Genomic DNA, 20,449 nt, shown 5'->3' on the forward strand with positions numbered 1-20,449 from the left:
GCAACGCCGATCAACTGCTGTTTGTGCATGAGAAATCGGTTGTAAACTTTCCTCATGTCTGCACGTTGTAGGTGTCGCCACCGGCGCCAACGTTGTGTGAATGCTCTGAAAAGCTAATCATTTGCATATCACAGCATCTTCGTCCTGTCGGTTAAATTCCGCCTCTGTAGCACGTCATCTTCGTGGTGTAGCAATTTTAATGGATAGTAGTGTAGATCAGGATCAGCAAAGGGCCTGTAACACTACCTCTGGGAACGCCAGAAATCACTTCTGTTTTACTCGATGACTTTCCGACAATTACTACGAACTGTGACCTCACTAACAGGAAATCATGAATTGGCTTTTACAAAGAAATTAGTTGAATGACATAATAGTGGCAAACGCCGGCATCTGTAACTTAGACGCCCATTGGATGCCGTTTCCGGACGCGGGCGTCTCTCGTCGATTTATACCTCGATGCATCTTCTACAACGCCTCGAAGTTTGTCGCAACATTTCTGACATACACTCGATTCTCGTTTTCTCAAGTTTTTTCAGAATCGATGATTCTCTTCCATACTCCGAAGGCATGTTCTCAGAAATTTCTTCCCCAAATTAAGACCGATGATTCGTGCCATTTGGCCTTTTGTGTAGAAATTCCGTCTGTACCTGTACTAGTCTGCTTTTTATATCCTTCTCCCTTTGACCGTCGTGTGTTAATTTCTATCGAAAACAGCATCTCGTCCATTTTGTGGTCCCCAGTTTTCTTGTTAAGTTCATTGCTAATCTCTTTTCAGCTACTCATTCGTTCGTCGTTCATTGATTTCGTCTCAGTCCATGTTGTTGTTGTCTTCGGTCCTAATACTGGCTTGATGCAGCTCTCCATGCTACTCTATCCTGTGCAAGCCTCTCTCTCGGTCCATATTCTGTGCTAATTAGATTCAGTGGACCCTGAATTCTTTCAGTGTTTCACTGACAGTGAAGGTGCTTCAGGGGATATTATTACTTACATCCTTTCACCCTTAAATTCACCCCACTTTTGAATCTTTATTTACGGCACTCCTTCTTCGCTGTACAATTGGAAGGGAGAAAAACGGCACCTCTTTTTTACGTGATTTTTAGTCCGGGCAACATGTTCATGGTCCTCCATTTTTACTGTTTTGTACACCTCTGTAACAGATTATAAAGAGCTGGCGTCCACAATTAAAAATAATTCTCATGCATATTTTGTAATTTAAGTAGATTTAACTGCAAGATAAACTTTTATGGCATCCTTTTGTAAGTAGGATGTTTAGGTTCTTATGTTGGTAACACCACGTAGCGTTCTGTATGAAATTCACTGACTGTGCTGTGTGCAGTCTATGGCTGGTTTGCATTGTTGGAATTTTTGCTATTGTAGTGTTGGGCAGTTGGATGTGAACAGCGCGTAGCGTTGCGCAGTTGGAGGTGAGCCGCCAGCAGTGTGGATGTGGGAAGAGAAATGGCAGAGTTTTGAGAGCGGATGATCTGGACGTGTGTCCATCAGAAAAAGGAAATTTGTAAGACTGGATGTCATGAACTTTATATATATATTGAACACTATTAAGGTAAATACATTTTGTTCTCTATCAAAATCTTTCATTTGCTAACTATGTCTATCAGTAGTTAGTGCGTTCAGTAGTTAGAATCCTTTATTTAGCTGGCAGTATTGGCGCTCGCTGTATTGCGGCAGTTCGAGTAACGAAGAGTTTTGTGAGATAAGTGATTCATGAAAGGTACAGGTTATTGTTAGTCAGGGCCACTCTTTTGTAGGGATTATTGAAAGTCAGACTGCGTTGCGCTAAAAACATTGTGTGTCAGTTTAGTGCTGATCAGAATAAGTAAAGAGAGAAATGTCTGAGTACGTTCAGTTCTGCTCGGCTGTTTGAAAATCAAACAACATAAGAGGTTTATCAGCACAGTCAATTCATTAATTTTTCTAAGGGGAGTTTTCATATGTCGACCCTTAGCCGAGGGTACCTCACTGGAAACTGATGTTTTCTTGCAGTGTGTATAATTAGTGTAGCTATTGTTTATTGCTAGAGTGTAATTGTACAGAGAATTTCCTTTGTAGTTGTAGTTTTTCATTGTTGTACAGTAAAACTGTTGTGGCATGCATGTAGATTTGCACCAAGTATTTCGCAGCTGCGCTTGCAATTAACTAGATATTATTTTCAGTGCTTTGTTAAAGTGTTTTCTTATTTTTGCTCTTCAGATTGTCCTTTTCTTGCTATCGTGTGAAATACGTGATAATTATGGATTGTGAGAAACTTAACACTAGGCTCCAAAGTAAACTGAGAAATGATAGTGACGACGAGCGTTACCCATTCAAGTGTTGACTGTCATTAACAATTTGCATTACATAGTCCTAACTAAAATTGTGCTATCTCTCTCCCCACATCCACCAATGCTGGTGGCTTACCTCCAACTGCGCAACGCTACGCGCTGTTCACATCCAACTGGCCAACACTACAATAGCAAAAATTCCAACAATGCAAACCAGCCATAGACTGCACACAGCACAGTCAGTGAATTTCATACAGAACGCTACGTGGTGTTACCAGCATAAAAACCTAAACAGCTTACTTACACTTTAACCGTGTCCACGATTGTGGGGTACGCTGTATTTCCACACTTTGTGATTTGAGAGCAGATCACACAGCACTTATACAGGAAGTCAAGGTCAGAGAGCAAGGGTAATCGTGAGAGCACTCACGGGGCCGACTGCTCGCCACCGTACGTCGTCGGCGGAGCGAGGCAGGGGAGCAGAGGGCACGGCAAGCCCTGCGCCGCGCTGTGGCGACGCCCACGCAGCTGCCGGGGATTATGGCGCGGGCTAAGCCGCCACCAGCCGGCCCCCGGCCGCCACTCTCGTCCGGGAAATGGAATTCCCGCCCATCAGATTGATGGTCTTCACATTTTCGCCACACTCGCTCGCGTATAATGCGCGCGCACTGCATTAAAATTTATGACAACAAACGCGCACTCTCGCTCTCTGCATGGAGGGCAGGCACTGCCGTGGACAGTTCTCTCGTTACATCCTCCAAGTGACGAAGATGAGCGGCGTGAAAAATGGGAGATGGTCGTGTGCAGCATAAATTAAGCCACATACTGTATTTCCAGCAAGTAACAATAAAACTGCGTAGCAAGTGAGCAGCAATTATTTGTCACCGCAGGCCATTAAACTCACAACTCCATGAAGACGGCATGCAACAAACGACCAATTGACATGCAATGTACTACATGTTTGGAAATGCAAATGATTAGAACGGTAGCCCGACTGCACGAAGTAGATCATAGTATAGTCGTCCGCATTCTGTAAATAAGAAAATATTACGCAGCGCATTTTTCATTTCTTAATTGCATCTTAATGTTGTCTGTTTCTAAACGGATTATGTTCTACATCTACATCTACATTTATACTCCGCAAGCCACCCAAACGGTGTGTGGCGGAGGGCACTTTACGTGCCACTGTCATTACCTCCCTTTCCTGTTCCAGTCGCGTATGGTTCGCGGGAAGAACGACTGCCGGAAAGCCTCCGTGCGCGCTCAAATCTCGCTAATTTTACATTCGTAATCTGCTCGGGAGTTATAAGTAGGGGAAGCAATATATACGATACCTCATCCAGAAACGCACCCTCTCGAAACCTGGACGGCAAGCTACACCGCGATGCAGAGCGCCTCTCTTGCAGAGTCTGCCACTTGAGTTTGCTAAACATCTCCGTAACGCTATCACGCTTACCAAATAACCCCGTGACGAACCGCGCCGCTCTTCTTTGGACCTTCTCTATCTCCTCCGTCAATCCGTTCTGGTACGGATCCTACACTGAGGAGCAATACTGAAGTATAGGTCGAACGAGTGTTTTGTAAGCCACCTCCTTTGTTGATGGACTACATTTTCTAAGGACTCTCCCAATGAATCTCAACCTGGTACCCGCCTTACCAACAATTAATTTTATATGATCATTCCACATCAAATTGTTCCGCACGCATACTCCTAGATATTTTACAGAAGTAAGTGCTACCAGTGTTTGTTCCGCTATCATATAATCATACAATAAAGGATCCTTCTTTCTATGTATTCGCAATAAATTACATTTGTCTATGTGTAAGGGTCATTTGCCACTCCCTGCACCAAGTGCCCATGCGCTGTAGATCTTCCTGCATTTCGCTACAATTTTCCAATGCTACAACTTCTCTGTATACTACACCATCATCCGCGAAAAGCCACATGAAACTTCCGACACTATCTACTAGGTAATTTAAATATATTGTGAAAAGCAATGGTCCCATAACACTCCCCTGTGGCACGCCAGAGGTTACTTTAACGTCTGTAGACGTCTCTCCAGTGAGAACAACTTGCTGTGTTCTGTTTTCTAAAATCTCTTCAATCCAGCCATACAGCTGGTCTGATATTCCGTAGGCTCTTACTTTGTTTATTAGGCGACAGGGCGGAACTGTATCAAACGCCTTCCGGAAGTCAAGGAAAATGGTATCTACCTGGGAGCCTGTATCTAATATATTCTGGGTCTCTTGAACAAATAAAGCGAGTTGGGTCTCACACGATCGCTGTTTCCGGAATCCATGTTGGTTCCTACAGAGCAGATTCTGGGTTTCCAGAAACGACATGATACGTGAGCATAAAACATGTTCTAAAATTCTACAACAGATTGACGTCAGAGATATATGTCTATAGTTTTGCGCATCTGCTCGACGACCCTTCTTGATAACCCATTGTAACAAGGCTAAACGTATATGAGTACTTATCGGAATCCGGCAACGGTTGTGTCTATTCCCATCAAGAGACTTACAAAACAACCAATGCTAACAGGTCACTAATAACAGTCACAACATATTGGTAGGACTTATTTATTTCATTAAGCGTTTCGACCATATTTCCCAGATGATCATTACACAAATTTGACGAAAAAATGTTTTAAGACGCAAGCAATGTCACACATAACAATCCTCGAATGCAAGATGGTAGTGCGAACCTCAATGTCAATATTCAATTCACGCTGATGTTTATCACCTGGCACCACTGTCTTATATTCGTAAATTTTTATGTATGATGTTGTTTTCGTCTTAAAATTTTTTTCGTTATCTTTGTATTTTCATCACCTGATGAGGGGCTACCCTGGAAATGCATGTGCAATAAAGAAGTTCAGCTAACATCTGGTGTATAGTACGACATAAATCGTGAAAACTCCAGAGGACTGGAGTTAGCGATGAATGTTTACGTAATATATTTGCACGACATTCAATTGTTTGATCATAGCAGTCCTTCCCATACTCAGTTTGGATCCGACCAGGACTGGCGTCATGATTTAACATTGTCCATTTACTTCATCAGTTTGTTTGTAGTGTTGTCCTGAATACCTCTCCTTACAGATGAGGTACATACATATTATCATTCTACTACTACATTACCAGATGATAGCCGGCCGGTGTGGCCGTGCGGTTCTAAGCGCGTCAGTTTGGAACCGCGTGACCGCTGCGGTCGCAGGTTCGAATCTTGCCTCGGGCATGGATGTGTGTGATGTCCTTAGGTTAGTTAGGTTTAAGTAGTTCTAAGTTCTAGGGGACTGATGACCTCAGTAGTTAAGTCCCATAGTGCTCAGAACCATTTGAACCATTTTGAGCCAGATGATATACTTTCATTATATTGGCTGTACCTTTGAGCAACTCTAAAACTTTCGCACCATCATGTTTTATTTTCGTCATAAGACTATAGACCAAATTAGCGAGTAACCTGCTCTTATCCGAAACCATTCTGCATTCAACAGATGATTAAAGCTTTATCTTTCATCATCAATGTAGCTTACCTGTCTGTGCTTTGTTTTGTCCCCTCTCTATTTTTGTTTTCATCTGTCCATCCTATCCGTCATTATTTCTCGCTCTTCCTCTGACTAGTCAACTTCTCCTGTGCATTGGCTACTTCTGTACTGTTGCTATGCGTTTTGCGACGTGTGACCGCACACATCAGACAAGAATGCAGTGAGGAAATAACTTACTGTTGAAAAGCCTATATTTTATATTCCACCTGTTCGTTACTGTACATGTTGTCATTGTTATTGTTGTCATCATTGTTACATGTTTTTCATATACCACAAAGATTGTAATGCTTACTTACTGTGAAATTTTAATTAGATGTAAGAGACGGCTTGAAGACCCTAATCTTTCCAGGTGAAATAACTACGTAATAAAATAAAATAATGTAAAGTAAGTCTTCTTAATGTTTTATCGGAACATCATGTTTCTGTATCATACAGCCTAGCACGAAATGTATTGACGTCATTACGACAACCTTGGTTGCAAATTATACATAATTGACGACTGTAATCCTGTCGAGGTGTTATATGTACAACTGAATATGTGGTTGTAGCAGAGGATAAGGGTTCCTGGTTTGATTTTTCGAGAAGTTGTTAAGATTTAGCGATAGGTTATACATTACGTTCTAGCTTGTGCCACAGGTCGCCTCCAATTCCACCTTGTGATGGGTGGCAGCAGTGCTTAATTTCTAGAATCTCAGGTGCAGGGACGCCCCTCTTCAACCAGACAACGCCTCTCCTCCTCCCCTCCCCACCGCGCCCCGCACCCTCCTCGTCACTACAACCAGCCATAGCAACACAAGTTTAGATTTTTTAAACTTGTGATATCACATTTTTCCAGAACAGTGTTCTGAAATTTAGGTTTTTAAAACACTACCTCTTGTAATCAAAATCATAAAACCACAATATTTAATGTGATATAAGGTGCTATAGTCTGCCCTCGTAGCAGTGTCACCTCACTCCCTGCTTCTGCCGTCTCGTTTTCGACTCCTGCCAGCCGCAACGTTCTAACAACTTAAAATTTATTCGCAGACTGAGAGTTATTTGATATCACATGTATAGATGGTTTATTTGTAGCTGATACAGCTGATGCCAAAATATTCGTAGTTAACAAATTTCGAAATTTTTCTAACAGCTTTGTATTGTCAAAACAATATGTTCTTTCGGACGTGCAGGTAAATTATAACAGTTGCATTGCAGCTGCTCGGTGAACAGTAAGTTTCGGGTGTAAACCTGTATTTGTAAGCGTTAGAGAAACTGACTACGAATTTTGTGGGAACTTAAATTTTGTTACTGAAATATTTCGTTAACTAACACGTTGTTCTAGTTAATCAGTACCTCACCCCACGCCCATGCTCATCGCTCAAGCTGGTCACCCGTTGTCACATTCAACGGTGGCGGCGCAGCAGCAAATTGTAGTTACATTGCGCTTTAATCCACGTGCATTATTCTGAATCTCCGGTGTCGACTTGTTCTACTGAGTTAAGAAAATTCCATGGAAGGTGCCGCAATGCCTGGCACGTTCCGACTAAAATTAAGCTCTGCGTAGCGGTATTGATTATCTCCGCATGTTTGTGGTAGCGTGTACGTGCACCACCTTGCACGATAATCTTAGTTATGTCTCTCCTCCATCCTAGCAGGTAACTCGCATTGTTTACACTCCAGTGTGGATGCGTGCAAGCACGCACAATGAACACCGAGGGCGTTGGTTGCCAGTAAGGGGTTCCTGGAGTAGGCCTCCGAGTTGGCGACACCGGGAGCGACTGACATCTGCTGTTGACACAGCAGCGGTGATGTTGGCTGTTGCCGAAACCTGTAATTAGCTTCCAGGTAAACATAAACACCGGTCAATAAACACAACGCGGCGCGGCGGCAGTGACGGCGACGGAGCCGCCAGGCGGGGAAATAGGACTTCGGCTCGCAGGGCAAACAGTTTTGGAAGCGATAACCGCCGGCAATCCGCCTGCTGCGGCCTGTGGGTACAGCTACTGGATGGGGCCCACCTCAAGACGAGCCGCGTTCATGGTGCGCCGGCCGGCCGAAGTGGCCGTGCGGTTAAAGGCGCTGCAGTCTGGAACCGCAAGACCGCTACGGTCGCAGGTTCGAATCCTGCCTCGGGCATGGATGTTTGTGTTGTCCTTAGGTTAGTTAGGTTTAACTAGTTCTAAGTTCTAGGGGACTAATGACCTCAGCAGTTGAGTCCCATAGTGCTCAGAGCCATTTGAACCATTTGAACCATGGTGCGTCGAGAGCTCAACAAGATAAGTTCTCTCTCTCTCTCTCTAGATAGCACTTCGTAACAACGCACATATTTGTACAACATGATAATACCTTCTTTCCCATGTTCATTACCTTAACCCTCAGTTGGTAACATCCATCCGCCGGCCGAAGTGGCCGTGCGGTTAAAGGCGCTGCAGTCTGGAACCGCAAGACCGCTACGGTCGCAGGTTCGAATCCTGCCTCGGGCATGGATGTTTGTGATGTCCTTAGGTTAGTTAGGTTTAACTAGTTCTAAGTTCTAGGGGACTAATGACCTCAGCAGTTGAGTCCAAAAAAAATGGTTCAAATGGCTCTGAGCACTATAGGACTCAACTGCTGAGGTCATTAGTCCCCTAGAACTTAGAACTAGTTAAACCTAACTAACCTAAGGACATCACAAACATCCATGCCCGAGGCAGGATTCGAACCTGCGACCGTAGCGGTCTTGCGGTTCCAGACTGCAGCGCCTTTAACCGCACGGCCAGTTCGGCCGGCAGTTGAGTCCCATAGTGCTCAAAGCCATTTTGAACATCCATCTCTTAGGCGGGTATAAAAGCTCTCAATGTATTGTTGACAGGCGTGCATTGTTACTTGTATCTGATATATCAGCTATGCTTCATTCGTGAGTTGAACTTGCTACTGTGTGGACGTCATTGTCTCATTTCCACGATAGTATTGTTTTATTCGCACACAAACGCCGGTCACATTGTCTCACAGGCGGATATTAGTGTAGTTGTGAGATTTTTACTCCGTCTGACATACAGATATTACTCTGACCCAGTAAGTTTTTTTTGTGTTATACTCTTTACTTTTCAAATATCTCATTATTTGTAGATGGCTACTAGTGGAGGGATACCCTGCGTGTCACAAAGAAGCAAAGGAATGGTGCATATGGCTTTAGAGCAGTTTGAAGAACGCGATGATGTTTATCATTCAGGCGATTCTTATGTTCCTAAGAAAGATCACGTATCAGATTCAGACCATGACAGTTATTCTGAAATAGATGTGAATGATATTCTCTGCATGTCCGTGAATGAACAAGATGGTGTTGACAATCTTCACAGTAGGGAAAATGATGACACCGAAACTGACACAGTTTATCATGGCAAGATGAACTATTTCTTTGCATGTATATCAAGATATTTGAGGAAACACATATCAAGTTTAGAAACTATTTCATTTGAAACACAAATATTAAATTCTGTGAATTTAGTAAAAGAATAATATCCATAATAAACTATTTTATGTAAGAACTAGTACTTGATTTTATGATTTTTTTCGTATTGTATTGCAAAATGTGATTGAAAGACAATAAAAATATTAGTATTAACTTTTAATCAAGATTTTAAATTGTTATTTATTTTCGGTATTTTTTGGAAAATATTTTGGAAATTTTTTGAAAAATTTGTTTATCTTAGTCTCCCAGATGGTTGTTACCTTTAACGCCATTTTTTCACATGTTACCAACTAAGGGTTAAGGAGAACGCAAATCCCACGCAGGAGAAATTCTAATGCACTGTATTCTGTTCCAGTTTAGTGGTACTTTATTGACAGTACCTCAATGGAAAAATTTTGTGTGTGTGCGTGGCGTGGGGAGGGGGGGGGGCATATTTTACTGAAATGCAGCAAGATTAATATAAAAACAATGAGCTGTAATTACAATGAAAAAAAATGTCAAAACACCAAAAACTAACTAAAGTAGAGCAATAAAATTTCGGGAATACATTGAGTGTAGGTAATTCACATCGATGCGCCAAAGAAACTAGTATAGACATGCGTATTCAAATACAGAGGTATGTAAACAAGCACAATACTGCGCTGCGGTCGGAAACACCTGTATAAGACAGCAAGTGTCTGGTGCAATTGTTAGATCGGTTACTGCTGCTACAATGGCAGGTTATCAAGATAGTCTGAACGTAGTGTCGTAGTCGACTCACGAGCGATGGGACGCAGCATCTCCAACGTAGCGATGATGTGGGGATTTTAACGTACGACCATTTCATGAGAGTACCGTGAATATCAGGAATCCGGCAAAACATCAAATCTCAGACATTTCTGCGGCCGGAAAAAGATCCTGCAAGAATGGGACCAATGATGATTGAAGATAATTGTTCAACGTGACAGAAGTGCAGCCCTTTCTTAAATTTCTGGGCCATCAACAAGTGTCAGCGTGCGAACCGTTCAACGAAACATCATCGATATGGGGCTTCGGAGCCGAAGGCCCACTTGTGTGCCCTTGATGACTGCACAACACTAAGCTTTACGCCTCGCCTCGGCCCATCTACATTACCGACGTTGCCCCGTTGATTAATGAAAACATGTTGCCTGGTCGGACCAATTCTCGTTTCAGATTGTATCAAGCGGATGGACGTGTAGGGGTATGGAGACAACCTCATGAATCCATGGACCCTGGATGACTCAGGGGACTCTTAAAGCTGGTGGAGGCTCTATAATGGTGTGGGGCGTGTGAGTTGGAGCGATATGGGGCCCCTAATAATTGTAGATACGACTCTGCCAGGTGGCACAAACGTAAGCATCCTGTCTGATCACCTGCATCCATTCACGTCCATTGTGCATTCCAACGGACTTGGGCAATTTCAGCAGAGCAGTGGGACACCCCACACGTCCAGAATTGCTACAGAGTGGCTCTAGGAACACTGTTCTTAGCTTACATACTTCTACTGGTGACCAAACTACCCAGACGTAGTTGGGCGTATCTGGGATGCCTTTCAACGTGTTGTTCAGAAGAGACCTTCACCCCCTCGTATTCTTACGGATTTATGGAAAGCCCGAAAGGATTTATGGTGTCAGTTCCCTCCAGCACTACTTGAGACATTAGTCGAGTCCATGCCAGGTCGTGTTGCGGCACGTCTGCACGCTCGCGGGGGACCTACACAATGTTAGGCAGGTGTATCAGTTTTTTTGGTTCTTCAGTGCATTTAGGTGATTAATACTGCCAGATCATAGGTTTATGTAAGCAGCAGATAAGCCACTGCAAATGTGAAATGTTAGTATATTAATAACAGGTGTAACCGCTAAAATGTTCAACGCAAGCGTGCAAACGTGTATGCTTTGTGTTTTATACGTGCTGCATGTCAGTTTGTGGGATGGAGTTCCATGCTTGTCGCACTTGATCATTCAATACATAGTCAATTAATACTGTTTGCGGATGATGCGCATGTTGTAATCTGATGATTTCCCATATATGCTCGATTGGAGACAGATCTGGTGATCGAGCTGGTCAAAGTAACATTTTCACATGCCGCAGTGTTGGGTTACAACAGCGGTATATGGATGGAAGTTATCCTGTTGGAATACACTCCCTGGAATAGTATTCATGAATAGCACCGCAACAGGTCTATCACCATACAGCTGTAAAAATTTCCAGTGAGAATGCGTAGGATAACAATGATAGTGCACCTACTGCCATACGAAACCACATCCCAGACGTAGATGTAGGTCCAATGTGTCTAGACGCAGACAGGTTGGTTTTAGGTCCTCAACTTAGCCTTCTCTAACCACCGAACGGCCATCACTGGCATCAAGGAACAACCAGCTTTCATCAAAAACACACTTCCACCCTATCCTCCAATGAGCTGCCCTCCAATGAGCTCTCGCTTGTCGCCAATGAAGTCGCTAATGGCAATGGTTTGGCACAGTGACGTTTGACTCGGAGCTGTCCCTCAAGTAACCGATTTGTAAAAGTTTGTTACTGTGGTAGCAGTTGCTGTTCAGACTGTTGTTGCAGACGTTAAGATTCGCCAGAGCTATACGCCAAACATGGTGGTCTTCCGTCTCGGTAGCACCACGTGGTCGTCTGGAGATCAGTCTTCTTGCTACCCCTGCTGCCAGTAATATTGTACAATGGCAACATTCCTGCGTAGTCTTTCTGCAGTATCGCAAAAGGAAGATGCATGACCCAACTACACCAATTCGTTCAAACTCGATGCTGTATTGGTATGGCGTCTTTGTCGCCTTAAAGTTATTCTTGAGTAACATCAACTCTTCACGCCCAATGTCAAAGGTAACTAATGCTCACGAACGTTACAGCGTTTATTTAAAGCAAACCCCATTTGTATCGTCATAGTTGTGCTACCATCGCCACTCTTAAGCGACTGGCGCGAAATTTCGATACGAATCATCTTTCAAAAGTAGAAACACTATCAACTTTCGCTTATGTGGAACAACTACCTCTAGGTATTGCGATTTTTCCATGAGTATAAATCTTTTGTTCTTTGAAATAGAAAGTGCTATTTGCAAGCCCATATTAATAGTATGAATGGAAGAAAACCTTAGTTTAACATTCGCACACTACGACTTAAGTAAATTATAATCTCCTCTGACGTAACTGCTCATTCCTGTTCCAAATCTTTTGCGTGTCATATGCTCCTGACATTCTTATTATATCAAAGTTTATAAAAATGGTTGTGAGTAACTTCATTCTACAGTTAAACATACAGTATCTTGCGTGCCGCACTGCACCTCTTTCTGGCAGTCTATTGCCAGCTCTCCATGTTTGTAAGAACTCTGTGCTCGTTGCGAGAACTGTAGTTCGCCCGCCGTGCCCTTCCATTCATTTGATATCTCTCGGTAGCATCTAGCACTTAGATTTCTACAGACACGCCACTCACCTTGCCATCAACAATGCTGTCCCGCCTTCTCAACAATGGGTACAGGGATGGCTCTTTGTCGACGTCTGTAGCTGCATGGTCTCCCTCAATCTTAATATCTCACTTCCTCCACTCGTAAACATTACTTCAGTGAATCCTCGTAAATATGACGTATGTAAAATATTTGCTCCTATGCATCTCCAGTCAATAAACAGTTTTCAGCTTGCGTCTGACGTAGCCAAAAGAATAATAATCACAATGCGAATGACGTATGTAGCTGTCTCTCCCGCCTGCTGGCCTTTCGATTCTCTGTTTCGGTATTTTAAATTGCTTGTCTATTGTGCAATTTCCAAGATGCTTCCACTTTCACTCTCTTCTAGTTTGAGTAGCAAATAAATTTTTATGATTCATCGTAGTGCTTCTTTTTGTATAAATGACAATCTCAATTCACACTGACTAACTTATTCTGCTATGTACCAATAATGGTCTGCCTTTACAGCTTCCATAACCACTAATGGAAGTGGTTGGTTTTGCTAATTCTTTCTTCTCTGATCCATATGCCTTACTATGTACCCACTGCTTCTCCTCGTCTTCATCGTTTTCTTTCATTTTCTTCTTCTTCTATTCTCCTTCCTTACAAAAATCTAGAAACCATCTACTGCTTTCTCGCTCTCATTCCTTTCTAAATTGCATACGTTTTCGTCATTGGTTACCACTGTAACACACATTGTGGATTCAGGTTCCTGACTCATTATGTTGACAGTTGTATATCCTGTAACAATTGCAACATTACTCTCTCTCTCTCTCTTCCACCTTCTGCAATGGCATATTTCTCCCCTTTATACATAGGTTCATCTCTCACATGTTCCTTCCATGTACTACCATCTACTATCCCCTTTTCCTTCTCCCTAACTGCCTCACCCTTCTACCACCAGCCTTCTGCTTCTGTGGCCAAAACTCCCTCATAATCAGTGCCTTTTCTTCCCTTTCTGCACTCCCTCGGTTTCACTGCACCCCCACTGCTCCTCCTTCCTTTCTTCCCTAAGCTCTACACAACCTTCCCATTTATTCCAGGTATTCATGTATATTTATTTACCATCTAGTTCACTTCCACGCTCATCTTCTTGATTACCGTCGTCTGTGATTGTGACATCACTTTCAGATCCTTGATCTTCGACTCTATGTCCCTTTCTCTTCCGAAAAGGGATCGAAGTATTCTAGATTTCATTTCCTCTTTCATCGCAGCTTCATTATTTGTTCTTTCATTTTCTTCTCTCTCCATTACGTACTCTGTCCGTCTAAAAGCCAAACTAAATTATTTACTTCTTATAAATTCCATCATTACTTTGACGTTTGTTGTCCATTTTCCATCAGTTGCTTGTTTCTTTCCTTCTTTCTTTTCTACATATTTACTGCTTTCTAGAATGTCGGTATTCAATAAATCCTCATCCTGCTGATTTCTACTTGGAGGAGTAGGAGGAGGAAGAGGAGGAGGAGGAGATTAGTGTTTTACGCTCCATCCACGACGAGATCATTAGAGACAGAGCACGAGCTCAGGTTAGGGAAAGATTGAGAAGGAAAGAGCCTTTGCCGTTTAGAAGGAACCAGCCCGGTATTTGCCTCCGGTAATTTAGGGAAATCAGAGAAAACTTAGATCAGGATGGTCGGACGCGTGTTTGAACCGTCGTCCACCCCAAAAGTGAGTCCATTGTGCTAACCACTGCGCTTCCCAGCACGGTGATTTGTACACTGATTAATGTAATTGTAAAATTCCGCGCGATCCGGTTCTCGCACTGCATTGTTATGTATCAATTCATCAATGTCTGCGTCATCATCAGGCTCTACACAATCTTCCTCTCATGCCACGTGGTTCTGGATGACGTCACTCCTGCCTGTATGAACGTCAGGTTGTACAAAATTTTCCTGTCACGTCTCGTTGTTTCTCATGAAATTTTCCCAGTCAGTGTATCCACTGTTCGTTTTACTCCGCTGTATTACTTCCGATGACTCCTTCGAACTTTTAAAAGAAACTCTACAATAGCATCTATAGTTCCTGTGTAGATGCTGGTTTCTTACTAGAGCAAAATTATAGTAGGCGTCTATCATGTTCTCGGCTGGTACAGAGTTACTGGTCCTGATTACCAGTTCTCATATCTGTGCATCATCGCAGAAGTGCTCCTTCTTTTCCGCATTACCCTCCTCATTGTTCCTTCTTCTGTCATCCTCTTCCTCCACTGCTCTACCGCTTCCTCAGTTGCCTTGTTTCGCAAGGTCTCCTCAGTCGCGTCCTCCATGTCCATACTTTCCACGGTATCGTGGTGAAGCGTTTTGTAATTCATATGTAGGGGACTTGATGTGGTCCCTACGGTTGCCCATGAATCAGCCGAAGATAAATCCTAATGGATCACTGTCTTCCAGTCTCAGAGTGGGTTATGGATGCGGTGGTGACTGGAATTGCATGGCCGTCCGTTCGTAAAACATCTCTGAATATAATTGACCTTTTCATATAAGGCGCAGAGGCAGGGTCGCATGTGGGGGGAAGGTTCCTGGACGTCTGCGAGATGATGTCAGCAACTGCCTTTTAGGGATGCATAAAACACTAGCAATGACGAGCGCTGGTGTAAGCGAGGCTGCAGAAGGCTGATGAAGAGATGTAGCAGGTGCAGCCCAGGCAGCTTTGCTGCCTCGTGATTGCAGCGTACAACACCGGAAAGGACGGTGTCTAACTGTAGTATCCTGCGTGTCGGAGGTCGAAGGCACATGCTCATGCTGCGTGGTGATCAACAACAATGAGAGTCCACAGGCACCAGTGAACAGCAACCATGTAGCGTCTAGCCCAGGTTCGAACACACGACCTACCATGGAGGTGGTCGCCAGCAATAGGAATTCTCCCTGAAGGTGACCCAGCGATGTGAAGGTGTCAAGCTACTTCCATATAAACTCGAGCTCGGAGGTACTCCTGCAGCTACTGCAGTCAAAGACAGTAAAAGATGGCTAGCTGCTCCTTCTGGCACTGCATTAAACTTTGTCTCGAAGTTAACATCTGATCTAGATCGTCGCGTTCGCCACACTCCTGGATTGCTGTAACACGCATCTGAAGAGGAGGATGTGATTAAGATGGAGGGTATACATGTCAGCCGGTTACTTAGTATTCCTCCAAAGATGGCACTGACCACCTTTGAAATCGTAGCAGGCTCCAGTGGCAGAAAGTTTCCACTGGATGACAATGACTTCATTTGCTCTGCTTTTCTTGTTTGACCAGCTCCCCTAGAGCCCTTTAAGATTTCCAAAATCTGCCTTTCAGATGTGCTGGTCGGCGTCTTCTGCGTTGTCATTATTCTGAATGAGTACTTTCCTTGCACTCTCAATACACCTTTTTGCGTGGTGGTATCTCAACTTCAAAAGACAGATTCCTCCTCAAAGGCGTAATTCTACTGATAGCTGCAGGACAGTCCATCACCCGTGAGGAATTGTTGCACAACGTATAGCTTCTGCCCTTTCCAGTCCCCTCAAAATTACTAAGTTACCCCATAGTCCTTCTGTCACTAACCCTTCTTTCGCTTTCTGCGGTTTCCTACCTAATTCTGAGATGCTGCATTCGTCATTCGAAAACATCATTGCGTTATGGCGTTTGTTGACCATTCTTTGGAAATAGACTAAAACGTTGCTCCCACTGTAAACTGGGCCCCACATAAATTCTGTCACTACTTATGCCTGGATTACAATTCTGAGCAAACTCTAGAACAGTTCGACACTGATTTTGAACTTCAAATGGGCGTTGCTGACTGTTATATTCCCTTCAAAGCACTTGTGCATTATCCATAGGATGCAACGAACATCCTCTTTTAAAGTCTAGTTTATTGAATTTTGCCTTCTGTCAGTACGACTCAATGTTTTCGTGTGGCACTCCGCAAAGAGCGCCGCGCGGGATTAACCGAGCGGTCTCATGCGCTGCAGTCATGGACTGTGCGGCTGGTCCCGGCGGAGATTCGAGTCCTCCCTCGGGCATGGGTGTGTGTGTGTATGTCCTTAGGATAATTTAGGTTACGTAGTGTGTAAGCTTAGGGACTGATGACCTTAGCAGTTAAGTCCCATAAGATTTCACATACATCTGAAGATCCGCAAAGAGCAACATTTCTTGAACGTTTCTGTAATATCATCTCCATCTTATTTATTTTTCGTCTACAGCTGTAGTTCCTTCCTTAGGTCTTAAGTCTGGTGTTTTCTTCGTTTTCGACTTCTTTCGCGTTATCTACTACTAGCTTAACCTGTTGAGATAGTTTAGCTTTTCATTCGGTCTCCAACACCTTATATGGCCGGTTCGATTTATTCCATCACGTCTCTTTTTTCTTTTTCTTTTCCACTTCCTCTCTCAGATCCTCTAGTTCAATTTTCAATCCAGATTCCATTTCTGCGATGGCTGCCTCGAATTTACACTGAACGGTTAAAAATTTATGTTCGACTTTGCTTCGACCTGTTTCTATTTCATTTTCTACCATCTGTTTTCTCATCTACTGCCGACATCTTGCTTTCAATTACTTTAACCCTTGTTCTAGGAATCATAAAGTACATATCAATGGCTGTTTGAAACTTAAGAGTGTCGAACTAGTCTAAGACACCTACCTGCCACATTAATGATAACAGTGTGCTGCACCATGGTCACAAGATAAAATGTTAGTATATTATAATCCCGTCGGTTATAACTGCGTGCGCAGCTCGTGGTCGTGCGGTAGCGTTCTCGCTTCACGCGCCCAGGTTCGATTCCCAGCGGGGTCAGGGATTTTCTCTGCCTCGTGATGACTGGGTGTTGTGTGATGTCCTTAGGTTAGTTAGGTTTAAGTAGTTCTAAGTTCTAGGGGACTGATGACCTCAGAAGTTGAGTCCCATAGTGCTCAGAGCCATTTGAACCATTTTGAACTTCATTTGATATTAATAATGTGTACTAATTAGAATTACCTCTGACAAGAAAAAATCAAGAAAAGTAATGCAATAAGTAATTTACTCTAAAGATAAATGATTGTTGCTGAGTGAACAAAATTTCAGGTTAAAATACAATAACTGACAGTAATACAGTAACAGTACAGTAATACTGCACAGTACAGTAGAGAAGGTATAGTAAATGAAAATCAATGTCTTTTTTTTTTTAAGGAAATCGACTTGATAAGCAACGTCTCAAATGTGGAGTCACTTATGTGAAAAACTAAATTCTTTTTGTTTTTCCATAATTCCACTAAAATTTAGAATAATTTTATGATCATCAGTCTTACGTCCGATTCCACATTACGGTGAATTCACATTAAGGTTTTAATTCTGCAAAGAGCAGAAAACGTCTGCTCACGTAGGTAGGGAAATACGTCAAATACTGCAATGCATTTCAGACAACTCTCCATACTCACAGTGCACGAACAACCAAAAGCTACAAAGTTCATTTTCTCTAAAAACGTTTTTGGATGAAGTATGACAGGATAATTCCAATAACTGTGCATGTTCTGCGTCAGAGAGATTCACACCTTGTATGTAATGGGTTTCTAGATTAGTGGAAAGATTTTCAGTCCAACGATTACTGGATTGTGCCACGACGAAATAAATTTCGAAAATTTGCAGCTAACACTATCAAGAGTCCTACAAGTGTTTTCGCATTTAAAGAGAGAGTCTTCCACCCAAATAATCAATGAAGTGCTTCAGTCCTGCAAATAACACATAGCTTTATTTTACTGTCTAGGGCTGCAGTTCCTTATTTGTAGCTTCAGCTTTGCTTTAAACCTGGAAGATATTAACATTTCTTTCTTGCAGGTCATATCCACCAAGTAGACCACGTTACACAATCAATGAAAATCACACAATTTCTTGCTCGAAAGAATATATTGTTTGTCTGAAAGAAACAAGCGTACTTAATTATGAAACTCAAACAAACGACATAGAACTTCCCATGTTGACAACCAACGCATTTCAATACGTAAGAACGGTTGAGTGTGTTCACTGTCCATTTCCTCAGACTGTGAAAACATGGGAATTAGAGAATGTGATTTAATGAAATTAACCACTTTATCCAGTACACATTTCAAATCCTCAGACTTTTTCTTGCTGCTAAATCTTCTCTGTGTATGAAACAATGAGTACACTTCACTACTGGTGCCAAAGGTTTCACTCAGGCCATTACACCTATCTTCAAGCCTGTACAATCTCCTCCTGTAGTGATAGATACATGTTTATTCCATCTAATATCGTTGTTTATTATGAACTCATTAAGTGCACAAATCACATCTTCTGCCGTTGTTCGCTGAATCTCCGTATAAAACGAAAGCTCCTCACAAGCTATCTCTTTATGCGGTGCACTATTATTCTTTCAAAGTTGTTGTTGCCCTTGCTGGCCAGGAAGCGATTAAAAACGAATGTTATGTGTCTGTATTCATTTTGGTTGTTTTAATCTTTTAAGAAACTGATTGAATCAGACCAACGTTCTTATTTCTCTGTTGTGATCTATCTATCAACATTATTTCATATTAATCGCACCGAATTTGAATCAAGAGTTATTGGCAATGATGGATCTAGAAACACACATTGGGAGGGGTTTGTCATCGTCTTTTTAGAAATCCCAGAATAGGAGAGTGGACTGTGTAGGTGGAGACTTTATGTTTATAAGCATACAAATGACCAACATTTATTTGTTCTCTTTATAAATATTGGAATTTGTCATAGGGGTGGGAGTATCCCGTCATTGAAGATGAAATCCATGAAATTCCGAGACGTTGTGCAGTTAATGTACAACATCGTTGAATGAGTGTCCTAACAAAGAAGGAATTTCTCTCACTTTTAGTAGTCCTGTGTAACGGTTGAGCAACTTCACTGCAGAAATATAGTAAAATAGCAAAACATATTAATTTACAATCGAAGGTATATTTTGTAGGAATGAAAACTGTCGTGTTCAGCGGCAGTGTTACTTGAGTAGGTCATGATAGTAAGTGAATTTGTGTGTTACTCTGATTTACTAGGAGACGACCTGTAAGGATAAACAACAAAAGAAAGCGTTAGCTATGACTTCGCGTAATCACTTTTCAAATTCTTTTAGTGAAGATGAACTTAGCTATATGTGTACAGCAGATCCACCAAGTTTCACTTGAGTTAAAGTTTTCTGTTCTCTTTTTTTCAGACCAAGTGCCTTAGATAATTAGAGTTATAATAGCTTCTACTATTATAAACTCTCTTTGCATGTCGTCCTATTACTTTAAACATTTCCTACAGCATAAAATTAACTCTGTGTCTACCGATGATTTAATTAAAATAATGTTTGAGTGTATATCGCACAATTTGCTTTTCATGTGCAATGTTTCATTATTATTTTGATTCGGTAACCAGTGTTGCATCTTCTTACTTTAGTGACGTCACCGGTGCTGAGGCAAGCACCTTCGTGATATGTGCTCTCCTCCCGTCGTAATCGACTACAGATGGTGGTTCTCAGCAGCCACTTACGAATGAATGTCGTTGAAAATTATCATATGCAAAAGGTTGCTCCTGGATGGACTCGAATGAAAAACCAAAGTTGTAAGTAACCCAAGGGATGCCACTGAATGGGAGTTGGGGTTGATTTACTATAATACTCGTTATTGCACCAACAAAGATTACACACCAACAAGAATTTATTTTGCTTCAAGGCGTCCATCTTTATTTGGAACTTCAGTGAAGGTTTGAGGTGTTAACCTGCTCTGTGAAACACATTATTGCCGTAATAAGGAGTACGCTCCAAGAGGAATTT

The sequence above is a fragment of the Schistocerca americana genome, chromosome 1, assembly GCF_021461395.2.
Source record: "Schistocerca americana isolate TAMUIC-IGC-003095 chromosome 1, iqSchAmer2.1, whole genome shotgun sequence".
Classification (NCBI taxonomy): Eukaryota; Metazoa; Arthropoda; class Insecta; order Orthoptera; family Acrididae; genus Schistocerca; species Schistocerca americana.